The 16,870-nt window shown below is 40.3% G+C and overlaps 7 non-coding genes across 7 annotated transcripts; all 7 read left to right on the top strand.

The window, feature by feature from the left end:
- The first annotated feature begins 488 nt into the window (after positions 1-488).
- On the top strand, positions 489-561 carry trnaa-agc (transfer RNA alanine (anticodon AGC)). The gene has a single exon. It is a non-coding gene; the product is annotated as a tRNA-Ala (tRNA).
- Positions 562-2,552: 1,991 nt separating this feature from the next.
- Positions 2,553-2,625, top strand: trnaa-agc (transfer RNA alanine (anticodon AGC)). The gene has a single exon. It is a non-coding gene; the product is annotated as a tRNA-Ala (tRNA).
- A 1,989-nt stretch (positions 2,626-4,614) lies between these two features.
- On the top strand, positions 4,615-4,687 carry trnaa-agc (transfer RNA alanine (anticodon AGC)). Its single transcript has one exon. It is a non-coding gene; the product is annotated as a tRNA-Ala (tRNA).
- Positions 4,688-6,676: 1,989 nt separating this feature from the next.
- Positions 6,677-6,749, top strand: trnaa-agc (transfer RNA alanine (anticodon AGC)). Its single transcript has one exon. It is a non-coding gene; the product is annotated as a tRNA-Ala (tRNA).
- A 1,988-nt stretch (positions 6,750-8,737) lies between these two features.
- Positions 8,738-8,810, top strand: trnaa-agc (transfer RNA alanine (anticodon AGC)). The gene has a single exon. It is a non-coding gene; the product is annotated as a tRNA-Ala (tRNA).
- A 1,988-nt stretch (positions 8,811-10,798) lies between these two features.
- On the top strand, positions 10,799-10,871 carry trnaa-agc (transfer RNA alanine (anticodon AGC)). The gene has a single exon. It is a non-coding gene; the product is annotated as a tRNA-Ala (tRNA).
- Positions 10,872-12,862: 1,991 nt separating this feature from the next.
- Positions 12,863-12,935, top strand: trnaa-agc (transfer RNA alanine (anticodon AGC)). The gene has a single exon. It is a non-coding gene; the product is annotated as a tRNA-Ala (tRNA).
- The last annotated feature ends 3,935 nt before the right edge of the window (positions 12,936-16,870 follow it).

Raw genomic sequence — 16,870 nt, 5'->3', positions numbered from 1 at the left:
GTTTAGGAGACAGATCTTTGATTTAGTAGCTGTTCATTTGTTAGTAAATGTTGGGAGCTGTGCCTCTATTTATTCTACTGGAAGGCTGTCCTCTCCTCTGCTTACAGTAGAAAGGCCTTGGACCGACCCACTGAGACGCAGTGAGCATAAGAACGACAAAAGACAGGAAAACAGTGACCATGTTCGGGCGACCAACATGCATTTATTTCCCCACGATCATCTGATCCTGACGTTATTCCACAGACAGCCAGCAGGGGGAACTCCAGACTCACAAGTTTTTCTGCTAACCCCAAACTCACTAACCATACAATACAACTATTTCCACCACTAGGCTTACTGCAGTCACTGCTTCAACCGTTACTGAACGACCATGAAAAATACTTTTAGACAGCTGAAGCAAGCATACTTTATAAAAAAGTATCCTTTCTTGTTGACGAGGGATTTGGCAGTGCGGTCATTGAGATTTCATACTTCTTACTGGATGCACAGGGGGATTAGCTCAAATGGTAGAGCGCTCGCTTAGCATGCGAGAGGTAGCGGGATCGATGCCCGCATCCTCCAATTATTTAGTTTGGTTCAATCAGCACACATTGTTGTTGTAGCTCTGGACTGATTTAACTAATCGAAGGATTAGTTAACAAATTGAATCAAGTGTGCTTGTCTGGCTCTAAAATGTAAATGTCTATTGTTGGGGGTTCCCGAGGACTACAGTTGGGAAACACGAGTGGAAGGTAGAGCATGGTGACGAGTTGAAATATGAATTCAGAACAGACCTATCGGTAGACGATGCTATCATGGCTTTTAATAACATATTAGGCTAAGTAGTGTTTTATACTATGTACTTTCAATTGTTTTGAGTTGATGACATATTTCTCATGCAGTGTTTTAATAGGATTATTTAGGGACAGTTCAAAAGTTACTGGGTGACTGGGGGCTTGTAACTCTCAAACTCTAGGGGTGTTTCTCCAAACATACTACGATGCTCCACACTCATGCTCCGATTGTATTCTCCACTACATTCTTTTGAGTACGTTCTTTGTGAGGTCAAGAGTGAGGAGAATGCATAAAACAATACATTTAAGAAGCACTCGCACTCCCCCTACTGTATTACCTCACGCTTCACCGCCCCATTCGCTGAACCTCCTTCCAGCCAGGACAATGTCAACAATCGACGAAACAAGATATACACAAAGCAAACGTTTGACTTCATAATTATCAGCTAAATATGTGAATCGTAATAATTTAGCTAGCCAGATAGTTAAACAGGAAAAAATGACCTAAAACTAATATTATGCAAGATAGATGTCAATTCTTCATGGTTACAGTAGCTAGCTAACAATTCGTTGTGGCTATCAGCTAGCCAGTCAGCCCTATTGACTAATTATGGGCTTGCGATATAAGGTACGTAGGCAGGTAAACATGCCGAACAATACCAAATGACTCATGAACCATTAAGAGAGATCACAATTTTAGTGCTTTATTAAAAGGTAAAACAAAAATAACAGGAGTTATACATATATTTCTATCTCTATATTGAAAATAATTGGTATGTAGCACAAATCTCTAGCACATACAAGTGCGAGCAAAATATCTGAAGTGAACTGCCTTACTGCCTCAACTCCTCTAACTACAGACTCCATCACTCTCCATCTTATTATTATCATCTGAAGCTGTGGAAGCCATCGGCCAAGTATGTACCAGATCACCTTGAATTTATTTTCGTTTCTAAAGCTACTTTGAGATTCTGTGTGTAATGAAAAGTGCTATATAGAATAAATCATTATTATTATTAGTTATCCTACAGGGGAGGAGGAGCCCTTGTCATAATGGCTTTGCGATATGATGGACAGCCTTCTTTTCGCTACTAAACAGGTCCTAATATCTTAGTCTCTGTGCCAGTTCATTCTCTCTTTTGCCTTTGTTGTGGCAAGCAGAAACACACTGGAATTTAGGAAATCCCACCAAACCACCTAATTATTACTTAAATTAAAGGGACAAATTCTGTGGTCGCTTGGGGTAATGCAACAATCCCCTTTTCGTTATCACATGTAGGCACATGTGTAGTTTATGAGACAGATCTTTGATTTAGTAGCTGTTCATTTGTTAGTAAATGTTGGGAGCTGTGCCTCTATTTATTCTACTGGAAGGCTGTCCTCTCCTCTGCTTACAGTAGAAAGGCCTTGGACCGACCCACTGAGACGCAGTGAGCATAAGAACGACAAAAGACAGGAAAACAGTGACCATGTTCGGGCGACCAACATGCATTTATTTCCCCACGATCATCTGATCCTGATGTTATTCCACAGACAGCCAGCAGGGGGAACTCCAGACTCACAAGTTTTTCTGCTAACCCCAAACTCACTAACCATACAATACAACTATTTCCACCACTAGGCTTACTGCAGTCACTGCTTCAACCGTTACTGAACGACCATGAAAAATACTTTTAGACAGCTGAAGCAAGCATACTTTATAAAAAAGTATCCTTTCTTGTTGACGAGGGGATTTGGCAGTGCGGTCATTGAGATTTCATACTTCTTACTGGATGCACAGGGGGATTAGCTCAAATGGTAGAGCGCTCGCTTAGCATGCGAGAGGTAGCGGGATCGATGCCCGCATCCTCCAATTATTTAGTTTGGTTCAATCAGCACACATTGTTGTTGTAGCTCTGGACTGATTTAACTAATCGAAGGATTAGTTAACAAATTGAATCAAGTGTGCTTGTCTGGCTCTAAAATGTAAATGTCTATTGTTGGGGGTTCCCGAGGACTACAGTTGGGAAACACGAGTGGAAGGTAGAGCATGGTGACGAGTTGAAATATGAATTCAGAACAGACCTATCGGTAGACGATGCTATCATGGCTTTTAATAACATATTAGGCTAAGTAGTGTTTTATACTATGTACTTTCAATTGTTTTGAGTTGATGACATATTTCTCATGCAGTGTTTTAATAGGATTATTTAGGGACAGTTCAAAAGTTACTGGGTGACTGGGGGCTCGTAACTCTCAAACTCTAGGGGTGTTTCTCCAAACATACTACGATGCTCCACACTCATGCTCCGATTGTATTCTCCACTACATTCTTTTGAGTACGTTCTTTGTGAGGTCAAGAGTGAGGAGAATGCATAAAACAATACATTTAAGAAGCACTCGCACTCCCCCTACTGTATTACCTCACGCTTCACCGCCCCATTCGCTGAACCTCCTTCCAGCCAGGACAATGTCAACAATAGACGAAACAAGATATACACAAAGCAAACGTTTGACTTCATAATTATCAGCTAAATATGTGAATCGTAATAATTTAGCTAGCCAGATAGTTAAACAGGAAAAAATGACCTAAAACTAATATTATGCAAGATAGATGTCAATTCTTCATGGTTACAGTAGCTAGCTAACAATTCGTTGTGGCTATCAGCTAGCCAGTCAGCCCTATTGACTAATTATGGGCTTGCGATATAAGGTACGTAGGCAGGTAAACATGCCGAACAATACCAAATGACTCATGAACCATTAAGAGAGATCACAATTTTAGTGCTTTATTAAAAGGTAAAACAAAAATAACAGGAGTTATACATATATTTCTATCTCTATATTGAAAATAATTGGTATGTAGCACAAATCTCTAGCACATACAAGTGCGAGCAAAATATCTGAAGTGAACTGCCTTACTGCCTCAACTCCTCTAACTACAGACTCCATCACTCTCCATCTTATTATTATCATCTGAAGCTGTGGAAGCCATCGGCCAAGTATGTACCAGATCACCTTGAATTTATTTTCGTTTCTAAAGCTACTTTGAGATTCTGTGTGTAATGAAAAGTGCTATATAGAATAAATCATTATTATTATTAGTTATCCTACAGGGGAGGAGGAGCCCTTGTCATAATGGCTTTGCGATATGATGGACAGCCTTCTTTTCGCTACTAAACAGGTCCTAATATCTTAGTCTCTGTGCCAGTTCATTCTCTCTTTTGCCTTTGTTGTGGCAAGCAGAAACACACTGGAATTTAGGAAATCCCACCAAACCACCTAATTATTACTTAAATTAAAGGGACAAATTCTGTGGTCGCTTGGGGTAATGCAACAATCCCCTTTCGTTATCACATGTAGGCACATGTGTAGTTTATGAGACAGATCTTTGATTTAGTAGCTGTTCATTTGTTAGTAAATGTTGGGAGCTGTGCCTCTATTTATTCTACTGGAAGGCTGTCCTCTCCTCTGCTTACAGTAGAAAGGCCTTGGACCGACCCACTGAGACGCAGTGAGCATAAGAACGACAAAAGACAGGAAAACAGTGACCATGTTCGGGCGACCAACATGCATTTATTTCCCCACGATCATCTGATCCTGACGTTATTCCACAGACAGCCAGCAGGGGGAACTCCAGACTCACAAGTTTTTCTGCTAACCCCAAACTCACTAACCATACAATACAACTATTTCCACCACTAGGCTTACTGCAGTCACTGCTTCAACCGTTACTGAACGACCATGAAAAATACTTTTAGACAGCTGAAGCAAGCATACTTTATAAAAAAGTATCCTTTCTTGTTGACGAGGGATTTGGCAGTGCGGTCATTGAGATTTCATACTTCTTACTGGATGCACAGGGGGATTAGCTCAAATGGTAGAGCGCTCGCTTAGCATGCGAGAGGTAGCGGGATCGATGCCCGCATCCTCCAATTATTTAGTTTGGTTCAATCAGCACACATTGTTGTTGTAGCTCTGGACTGATTTAACTAATCGAAGGATTAGTTAACAAATTGAATCAAGTGTGCTTGTCTGGCTCTAAAATGTAAATGTCTATTGTTGGGGGTTCCCGAGGACTACAGTTGGGAAACACGAGTGGAAGGTAGAGCATGGTGACGAGTTGAAATATGAATTCAGAACAGACCTATCGGTAGACGATGCTATCATGGCTTTTAATAACATATTAGGCTAAGTAGTGTTTTATACTATGTACTTTCAATTGTTTTGAGTTGATGACATATTTCTCATGCAGTGTTTTAATAGGATTATTTAGGGACAGTTCAAAAGTTACTGGGTGACTGGGGGCTTGTAACTCTCAAACTCTAGGGGTGTTTCTCCAAACATACTACGATGCTCCACACTCATGCTCCGATTGTATTCTCCACTACATTCTTTTGAGTACGTTCTTTGTGAGGTCAAGAGTGAGGAGAATGCATAAAACAATACATTTAAGAAGCACTCGCACTCCCCCTACTGTATTACCTCACGCTTCACCGCCCCATTCGCTGAACCTCCTTCCAGCCAGGACAATGTCAACAATCGACGAAACAAGATATACACAAAGCAAACGTTTGACTTCATAATTATCAGCTAAATATGTGAATCGTAATAATTTAGCTAGCCAGATAGTTAAACAGGAAAAAATGACCTAAAACTAATATTATGCAAGATAGATGTCAATTCTTCATGGTTACAGTAGCTAGCTAACAATTCGTTGTGGCTATCAGCTAGCCAGTCAGCCCTATTGACTAATTATGGGCTTGCGATATAAGGTACGTAGGCAGGTAAACATGCCGAACAATACCAAATGACTCATGAACCATTAAGAGAGATCACAATTTTAGTGCTTTATTAAAAGGTAAAACAAAAATAACAGGAGTTATACATATATTTCTATCTCTATATTGAAAATAATTGGTATGTAGCACAAATCTCTAGCACATACAAGTGCGAGCAAAATATCTGAAGTGAACTGCCTTACTGCCTCAACTCCTCTAACTACAGACTCCATCACTCTCCATCTTATTATTATCATCTGAAGCTGTGGAAGCCATCGGCCAAGTATGTACCAGATCACCTTGAATTTATTTTCGTTTCTAAAGCTACTTTGAGATTCTGTGTGTAATGAAAAGTGCTATATAGAATAAATCATTATTATTATTAGTTATCCTACAGGGGAGGAGGAGCCCTTGTCATAATGGCTTTGCGATATGATGGACAGCCTTCTTTTCGCTACTAAACAGGTCCTAATATCTTAGTCTCTGTGCCAGTTCATTCTCTCTTTTGCCTTTGTTGTGGCAAGCAGAAACACACTGGAATTTAGGAAATCCCACCAAACCACCTAATTATTACTTAAATTAAAGGGACAAATTCTGTGGTCGCTTGGGGTAATGCAACAATCCCCTTTCGTTATCACATGTAGGCACATGTGTAGTTTATGAGACAGATCTTTGATTTAGTAGCTGTTCATTTGTTAGTAAATGTTGGGAGCTGTGCCTCTATTTATTCTACTGGAAGGCTGTCCTCTCCTCTGCTTACAGTAGAAAGGCCTTGGACCGACCCACTGAGACGCAGTGAGCATAAGAACGACAAAAGACAGGAAAACAGTGACCATGTTCGGGCGACCAACATGCATTTATTTCCCCACGATCATCTGATCCTGACGTTATTCCACAGACAGCCAGCAGGGGGAACTCCAGACTCACAAGTTTTTCTGCTAACCCCAAACTCACTAACCATACAATACAACTATTTCCACCACTAGGCTTACTGCAGTCACTGCTTCAACCGTTACTGAACGACCATGAAAAATACTTTTAGACAGCTGAAGCAAGCATACTTTATAAAAAAGTATCCTTTCTTGTTGACGAGGGATTTGGCAGTGCGGTCATTGAGATTTCATACTTCTTACTGGATGCACAGGGGGATTAGCTCAAATGGTAGAGCGCTCGCTTAGCATGCGAGAGGTAGCGGGATCGATGCCCGCATCCTCCAATTATTTAGTTTGGTTCAATCAGCACACATTGTTGTTGTAGCTCTGGACTGATTTAACTAATCGAAGGATTAGTTAACAAATTGAATCAAGTGTGCTTGTCTGGCTCTAAAATGTAAATGTCTATTGTTGGGGGTTCCCGAGGACTACAGTTGGGAAACACGAGTGGAAGGTAGAGCATGGTGACGAGTTGAAATATGAATTCAGAACAGACCTATCGGTAGACGATGCTATCATGGCTTTTAATAACATATTAGGCTAAGTAGTGTTTTATACTATGTACTTTCAATTGTTTTGAGTTGATGACATATTTCTCATGCAGTGTTTTAATAGGATTATTTAGGGACAGTTCAAAAGTTACTGGGTGACTGGGGGCTCGTAACTCTCAAACTCTAGGGGTGTTTCTCCAAACATACTACGATGCTCCACACTCATGCTCCGATTGTATTCTCCACTACATTCTTTTGAGTACGTTCTTTGTGAGGTCAAGAGTGAGGAGAATGCATAAAACAATACATTTAAGAAGCACTCGCACTCCCCCTACTGTATTACCTCACGCTTCACCGCCCCATTCGCTGAACCTCCTTCCAGCCAGGACAATGTCAACAATAGACGAAACAAGATATACACAAAGCAAACGTTTGACTTCATAATTATCAGCTAAATATGTGAATCGTAATAATTTAGCTAGCCAGATAGTTAAACAGGAAAAAATGACCTAAAACTAATATTATGCAAGATAGATGTCAATTCTTCATGGTTACAGTAGCTAGCTAACAATTTGTTGTGGCTATCAGCTAGCCAGTCAGCCCTATTGACTAATTATGGGCTTGCGATATAAGGTACGTAGGCAGGTAAACATGCCGAACAATACCAAATGACTCATGAACCATTAAGAGAGATCACAATTTTAGTGCTTTATTAAAAGGTAAAACAAAAATAACAGGAGTTATACATATATTTCTATCTCTATATTGAAAATAATTGGTATGTAGCACAAATCTCTAGCACATACAAGTGCGAGCAAAATATCTGAAGTGAACTGCCTTACTGCCTCAACTCCTCTAACTACAGACTCCATCACTCTCCATCTTATTATTATCATCTGAAGCTGTGGAAGCCATCGGCCAAGTATGTACCAGATCACCTTGAATTTATTTTCGTTTCTAAAGCTACTTTGAGATTCTGTGTGTAATGAAAAGTGCTATATAGAATAAATCATTATTATTATTAGTTATCCTACAGGGGAGGAGGAGCCCTTGTCATAATGGCTTTGCGATATGATGGACAGCCTTCTTTTCGCTACTAAACAGGTCCTAATATCTTAGTCTCTGTGCCAGTTCATTCTCTCTTTTGCCTTTGTTGTGGCAAGCAGAAACACACTGGAATTTAGGAAATCCCACCAAACCACCTAATTATTACTTAAATTAAAGGGACAAATTCTGTGGTCGCTTGGGGTAATGCAACAATCCCCTTTCGTTATCACATGTAGGCACATGTGTAGTTTATGAGACAGATCTTTGATTTAGTAGCTGTTCATTTGTTAGTAAATGTTGGGAGCTGTGCCTCTATTTATTCTACTGGAAGGCTGTCCTCTCCTCTGCTTACAGTAGAAAGGCCTTGGACCGACCCACTGAGACGCAGTGAGCATAAGAACGACAAAAGACAGGAAAACAGTGACCATGTTCGGGCGACCAACATGCATTTATTTCCCCACGATCATCTGATCCTGACGTTATTCCACAGACAGCCAGCAGGGGGAACTCCAGACTCACAAGTTTTTCTGCTAACCCCAAACTCACTAACCATACAATACAACTATTTCCACCACTAGGCTTACTGCAGTCACTGCTTCAACCGTTACTGAACGACCATGAAAAATACTTTTAGACAGCTGAAGCAAGCATACTTTATAAAAAGTATCCTTTCTTGTTGACGAGGGATTTGGCAGTGCGGTCATTGAGATTTCATACTTCTTACTGGATGCACAGGGGGATTAGCTCAAATGGTAGAGCGCTCGCTTAGCATGCGAGAGGTAGCGGGATCGATGCCCGCATCCTCCAATTATTTAGTTTGGTTCAATCAGCACACATTGTTGTTGTAGCTCTGGACTGATTTAACTAATCGAAGGATTAGTTAACAAATTGAATCAAGTGTGCTTGTCTGGCTCTAAAATGTAAATGTCTATTGTTGGGGGTTCCCGAGGACTACAGTTGGGAAACACGAGTGGAAGGTAGAGCATGGTGACGAGTTGAAATATTAATTCAGAACAGACCTATCGGTAGACGATGCTATCATGGCTTTTAATAACATATTAGGCTAAGTAGTGTTTTATACTATGTACTTTCAATTGTTTTGAGTTGATGACATATTTCTCATGCAGTGTTTTAATAGGATTATTTAGGGACAGTTCAAAAGTTACTGGGTGACTGGGGGCTCGTAACTCTCAAACTCTAGGGGTGTTTCTCCAAACATACTACGATGCTCCACACTCATGCTCCGATTGTATTCTCCACTACATTCTTTTGAGTACGTTCTTTGTGAGGTCAAGAGTGAGGAGAATGCATAAAACAATACATTTAAGAAGCACTCGCACTCCCCTTACTGTATTACCTCACGCTTCACCGCCCCATTCGCTGAACCTCCTTCCAGCCAGGACAATGTCAACAATAGACGAAACAAGATATACACAAAGCAAACGTTTGACTTCATAATTATCAGCTAAATATGTGAATCGTAATAATTTAGCTAGCCAGATAGTTAAACAGGAAAAAATGACCTAAAACTAATATTATGCAAGATAGATGTCAATTCTTCATGGTTACAGTAGCTAGCTAACAATTCGTTGTGGCTATCAGCTAGCCAGTCAGCCCTATTGACTAATTATGGGCTTGCGATATAAGGTACGTAGGCAGGTAAACATGCCGAACAATACCAAATGACTCATGAACCATTAAGAGAGATCACAATTTTAGTGCTTTATTAAAAGGTAAAACAAAAATAACAGGAGTTATACATATATTTCTATCTCTATATTGAAAATAATTGGTATGTAGCACAAATCTCTAGCACATACAAGTGCGAGCAAAATATCTGAAGTGAACTGCCTTACTGCCTCAACTCCTCTAACTACAGACTCCATCACTCTCCATCTTATTATTATCATCTGAAGCTGTGGAAGCCATCGGCCAAGTATGTACCAGATCACCTTGAATTTATTTTCGTTTCTAAAGCTACTTTGAGATTCTGTGTGTAATGAAAAGTGCTATATAGAATAAATCATTATTATTATTAGTTATCCTACAGGGGAGGAGGAGCCCTTGTCATAATGGCTTTGCGATATGATGGACAGCCTTCTTTTCGCTACTAAACAGGTCCTAATATCTTAGTCTCTGTGCCAGTTCATTCTCTCTTTTGCCTTTGTTGTGGCAAGCAGAAACACACTGGAATTTAGGAAATCCCACCAAACCACCTAATTATTACTTAAATTAAAGGGACAAATTCTGTGGTCGCTTGGGGTAATGCAACAATCCCCTTTCGTTATCACATGTAGGCACATGTGTAGTTTATGAGACAGATCTTTGATTTAGTAGCTGTTCATTTGTTAGTAAATGTTGGGAGCTGTGCCTCTATTTATTCTACTGGAAGGCTGTCCTCTCCTCTGCTTACAGTAGAAAGGCCTTGGACCGACCCACTGAGACGCAGTGAGCATAAGAACGACAAAAGACAGGAAAACAGTGACCATGTTCGGGCGACCAACATGCATTTATTTCCCCACGATCATCTGATCCTGACGTTATTCCACAGACAGCCAGCAGGGGGAACTCCAGACTCACAAGTTTTTCTGCTAACCCCAAACTCACTAACCATACAATACAACTATTTCCACCACTAGGCTTACTGCAGTCACTGCTTCAACCGTTACTGAACGACCATGAAAAATACTTTTAGACAGCTGAAGCAAGCATACTTTATAAAAAGTATCCTTTCTTGTTGACGAGGGATTTGGCAGTGCGGTCATTGAGATTTCATACTTCTTACTGGATGCACAGGGGGATTAGCTCAAATGGTAGAGCGCTCGCTTAGCATGCGAGAGGTAGCGGGATCGATGCCCGCATCCTCCAATTATTTAGTTTGGTTCAATCAGCACACATTGTTGTTGTAGCTCTGGACTGATTTAACTAATCGAAGGATTAGTTAACAAATTGAATCAAGTGTGCTTGTCTGGCTCTAAAATGTAAATGTCTATTGTTGGGGGTTCCCGAGGACTACAGTTGGGAAACACGAGTGGAAGGTAGAGCATGGTGACGAGTTGAAATATGAATTCAGAACAGACCTATCGGTAGACGATGCTATCATGGCTTTTAATAACATATTAGGCTAAGTAGTGTTTTATACTATGTACTTTCAATTGTTTTGAGTTGATGACATATTTCTCATGCAGTGTTTTAATAGGATTATTTAGGGACAGTTCAAAAGTTACTGGGTGACTGGGGGCTTGTAACTCTCAAACTCTAGGGGTGTTTCTCCAAACATACTACGATGCTCCACACTCATGCTCCGATTGTATTCTCCACTACATTCTTTTGAGTACGTTCTTTGTGAGGTCAAGAGTGAGGAGAATGCATAAAACAATACATTTAAGAAGCACTCGCACTCCCCCTACTGTATTACCTCACGCTTCACCGCCCCATTCGCTGAACCTCCTTCCAGCCAGGACAATGTCAACAATCGACGAAACAAGATATACACAAAGCAAACGTTTGACTTCATAATTATCAGCTAAATATGTGAATCGTAATAATTTAGCTAGCCAGATAGTTAAACAGGAAAAAATGACCTAAAACTAATATTATGCAAGATAGATGTCAATTCTTCATGGTTACAGTAGCTAGCTAACAATTCGTTGTGGCTATCAGCTAGCCAGTCAGCCCCTATTGACTAATTATGGGCTTGCGATATAAGGTACGTAAGGCAGGTAAACATGCCGAACAATACCAAATTACTCATGAACCATTAAGAGAGATCACAATTTTAGTGCTTTATTAAAAGGTAAAACAAAAATAACAGGAGTTATACATATATTTCTATCTCTATATTGAAAATAATTGGTATGTAGCACAAATCTCTAGCACATACAAGTGCGAGCAAAATATCTGAAGTGAACTGCCTTACTGCCTCAACTCCTCTAACTACAGACTCCATCACTCTCCATCTTATTATTATCATCTGAAGCTGTGGAAGCCATCGGCCAAGTATGTACCAGATCACCTTGAATTTATTTTCGTTTCTAAAGCTACTTTGAGATTCTGTGTGTAATGAAAAGTGCTATATAGAATAAATCATTATTATTATTAGTTATCCTACAGGGGAGGAGGAGCCCTTGTCATAATGGCTTTGCGATATGATGGACAGCCTTCTTTTCGCTACTAAACAGGTCCTAATATCTTAGTCTCTGTGCCAGTTCATTCTCTCTTTTGCCTTTGTTGTGGCAAGCAGAAACACACTGGAATTTAGGAAATCCCACCAAACCACCTAATTATTACTTAAATTAAAGGGACAAATTCTGTGGTCGCTTGGGGTAATGCAACAATCCCCTTTCGTTATCACATGTAGGCACATGTGTAGTTTATGAGACAGATCTTTGATTTAGTAGCTGTTCATTTGTTAGTAAATGTTGGGAGCTGTGCCTCTATTTATTCTACTGGAAGGCTGTCCTCTCCTCTGCTTACAGTAGAAAGGCCTTGGACCGACCCACTGAGACGCAGTGAGCATAAGAACGACAAAAGACAGGAAAACAGTGACCATGTTCGGGCGACCAACATGCATTTATTTCCCCACGATCATCTGATCCTGACGTTATTCCACAGACAGCCAGCAGGGGGAACTCCAGACTCACAAGTTTTTCTGCTAACCCCAAACTCACTAACCATACAATACAACTATTTCCACCACTAGGCTTACTGCAGTCACTGCTTCAACCGTTACTGAACGACCATGAAAAATACTTTTAGACAGCTGAAGCAAGCATACTTTATAAAAAAGTATCCTTTCTTGTTGACGAGGGATTTGGCAGTGCGGTCATTGAGATTTCATACTTCTTACTGGATGCACAGGGGGATTAGCTCAAATGGTAGAGCGCTCGCTTAGCATGCGAGAGGTAGCGGGATCGATGCCCGCATCCTCCAATTATTTAGTTTGGTTCAATCAGCACACATTGTTGTTGTAGCTCTGGACTGATTTAACTAATCGAAGGATTAGTTAACAAATTGAATCAAGTGTGCTTGTCTGGCTCTAAAATGTAAATGTCTATTGTTGGGGGTTCCCGAGGACTACAGTTGGGAAACACGAGTGGAAGGTAGAGCATGGTGACGAGTTGAAATATGAATTCAGAACAGACCTATCGGTAGACGATGCTATCATGGCTTTTAATAACATATTAGGCTAAGTAGTGTTTTATACTATGTACTTTCAATTGTTTTGAGTTGATGACATATTTCTCATGCAGTGTTTTAATAGGATTATTTAGGGACAGTTCAAAAGTTACTGGGTGACTGGGGGCTCGTAACTCTCAAACTCTAGGGGTGTTTCTCCAAACATACTACGATGCTCCACACTCATGCTCCGATTGTATTCTCCACTACATTCTTTTGAGTACGTTCTTTGTGAGGTCAAGAGTGAGGAGAATGCATAAAACAATACATTTAAGAAGCACTCGCACTCCCCCTACTGTATTACCTCACGCTTCACCGCCCCATTCGCTGAACCTCCTTCCAGCCAGGACAATGTCAACAATCGACGAAACAAGATATACACAAAGCAAACGTTTGACTTCATAATTATCAGCTAAATATGTGAATCGTAATAATTTAGCTAGCCAGATAGTTAAACAGGAAAAAATGACCTAAAACTAATATTATGCAAGATAGATGTCAATTCTTCATGGTTACAGTAGCTAGCTAACAATTCGTTGTGGCTATCAGCTAGCCAGTCAGCCCTATTGACTAATTATGGGCTTGCGATATAAGGTACGTAGGCAGGTAAACATGCCGAACAATACCAAATGACTCATGAACCATTAAGAGAGATCACAATTTTAGTGCTTTATTAAAAGGTAAAACAAAAATAACAGGAGTTATACATATATTTCTATCTCTATATTGAAAATAATTGGTATGTAGCACAAATCTCTAGCACATACAAGTGCGAGCAAAATATCTGAAGTGAACTGCCTTACTGCCTCAACTCCTCTAACTACAGACTCCATCACTCTCCATCTTATTATTATCATCTGAAGCTGTGGAAGCCATCGGCCAAGTATGTACCAGATCACCTTGAATTTATTTTCGTTTCTAAAGCTACTTTGAGATTCTGTGTGTAATGAAAAGTGCTATATAGAATAAATCATTATTATTATTAGTTATCCTACAGGGGAGGAGGAGCCCTTGTCATAATGGCTTTGCGATATGATGGACAGCCTTCTTTTCGCTACTAAACAGGTCCTAATATCTTAGTCTCTGTGCCAGTTCATTCTCTCTTTTGCCTTTGTTGTGGCAAGCAGAAACACACTGGAATTTAGGAAATCCCACCAAACCACCTAATTATTACTTCAATTAAAGGGACAAATTCTGTGGTCGCTTGGGGTAATGCAACAATCCCCTTTCGTTATCACATGTAGGCACATGTGTAGTTTATGAGACAGATCTTTGATTTAGTAGCTGTTCATTTGTTAGTAAATGTTGGGAGCTGTGCCTCTATTTATTCTACTGGAAGGCTGTCCTCTCCTCTGCTTACAGTAGAAAGGCCTTGGACCGACCCACTGAGACGCAGTGAGCATAAGAACGACAAAAGACAGGAAAACAGTGACCATGTTCGGGCGACCAACATGCATTTATTTCCCCACGATCATCTGATCCTGACGTTATTCCACAGACAGCCAGCAGGGGGAACTCCAGACTCACAAGTTTTTCTGCTAACCCCAAACTCACTAACCATACAATACAACTATTTCCACCACTAGGCTTACTGCAGTCACTGCTTCAACCGTTACTGAACGACCATGAAAAATACTTTTAGACAGCTGAAGCAAGCATACTTTATAAAAAAGTATCCTTTCTTGTTGACGAGGGATTTGGCAGTGCGGTCATTGAGATTTCATACTTCTTACTGGATGCACAGGGGGATTAGCTCAAATGGTAGAGCGCTCGCTTAGCATGCGAGAGGTAGCGGGATCGATGCCCCCATCCTCCAATTATTTAGTTTGGCTCAATCAGCACACATTGTTGTTGTAGCTCTGGACTGATTTAACTAATCGAAGGATTAGTTAACAAATTGAATCAAGTGTGCTTGTCTGGCTCTAAAATGTAAATGTCTATTGTTGGGGGTTCCCGAGGACTACAGTTGGGAAACACGAGTGGAAGGTAGAGCATGGTGACGAGTTGAAATATGAATTCAGAACAGACCTATCGGTAGACGATGCTATCATGGCTTTTAATAACATATTAGGCTAAGTAGTGTTTTATACTATGTACTTTCAATTGTTTTGAGTTGATGACATATTTCTCATGCAGTGTTTTAATAGGATTATTTAGGGACAGTTCAAAAGTTACTGGGTGACTGGGGGCTCGTAACTCTCAAACTCTAGGGGTGTTTCTCCAAACATACTACGATGCTCCACACTCATGCTCCGATTGTATTCTCCACTACATTCTTTTGAGTACGTTCTTTGTGAGGTCAAGAGTGAGGAGAATGCATAAAACAATACATTTAAGAAGCACTCGCACTCCCCCTACTGTATTACCTCACGCTTCACCGCCCCATTCGCTGAACCTCCTTCCAGCCAGGACAATGTCAACAATCGACGAAACAAGATATACACAAAGCAAACGTTTGACTTCATAATTATCAGCTAAATATGTGAATCGTAATAATTTAGCTAGCCAGATAGTTAAACAGGAAAAAATGACCTAAAACTAATATTATGCAAGATAGATGTCAATTCTTCATGGTTACAGTAGCTAGCTAACAATTCGTTGTGGCTATCAGCTAGCCAGTCAGCCCTATTGACTAATTATGGGCTTGCGATATAAGGTACGTAGGCAGGTAAACATGCCGAACAATACCAAATGACTCATGAACCATTAAGAGAGATCACAATTTTAGTGCTTTATTAAAAGGTAAAACAAAAATAACAGGAGTTATACATATATTTCTATCTCTATATTGAAAATAATTGGTATGTAGCACAAATCTCTAGCACATACAAGTGCGAGCAAAATATCTGAAGTGAACTGCCTTACTGCCTCAACTCCTCTAACTACAGACTCCATCACTCTCCATCTTATTATTATCATCTGAAGCTGTGGAAGCCATCGGCCAAGTATGTACCAGATCACCTTGAATTTATTTTCGTTTCTAAAGCTACTTTGAGATTCTGTGTGTAATGAAAAGTGCTATATAGAATAAATCATTATTATTATTAGTTATCCTACAGGGGAGGAGGAGCCCTTGTCATAATGGCTTTGCGATATGATGGACAGCCTTCTTTTCGCTACTAAACAGGTCCTAATATCTTAGTCTCTGTGCCAGTTCATTCTCTCTTTTGCCTTTGTTGTGGCAAGCAGAAACACACTGGAATTTAGGAAATCCCACCAAACCACCTAATTATTACTTCAATTAAAGGGACAAATTCTGTGGTCGCTTGGGGTAATGCAACAATCCCCTTTCGTTATCACATGTAGGCACATGTGTAGTTTATGAGACAGATCTTTGATTTAGTAGCTGTTCATTTGTTAGTAAATGTTGGGAGCTGTGCCTCTATTTATTCTACTGGAAGGCTGTCCTCTCCTCTGCTTACAGTAGAAAGGCCTTGGACCGACCCACTGAGACGCAGTGAGCATAAGAACGACAAAAGACAGGAAAACAGTGACCATGTTCGGGCGACCAACATGCATTTATTTCCCCACGATCATCTGATCCTGACGTTATTCCACAGACAGCCAGCAGGGGGAACTCCAGACTCACAAGTTTTTCTGCTAACCCCAAACTCACTAACCATACAATACAACTATTTCCACCACTAGGCTTACTGCAGTCACTGCTTCAACCGTTACTGAACGACCAT

Source organism: Salmo salar, chromosome ssa09 (assembly GCF_905237065.1).
Source record: "Salmo salar chromosome ssa09, Ssal_v3.1, whole genome shotgun sequence".
NCBI classification, from domain to species: Eukaryota; Metazoa; Chordata; class Actinopteri; order Salmoniformes; family Salmonidae; genus Salmo; species Salmo salar.
Note: the sequence above shows the minus strand (reverse complement) of the source record. Positions and strands in the feature narration are given on the sequence as shown.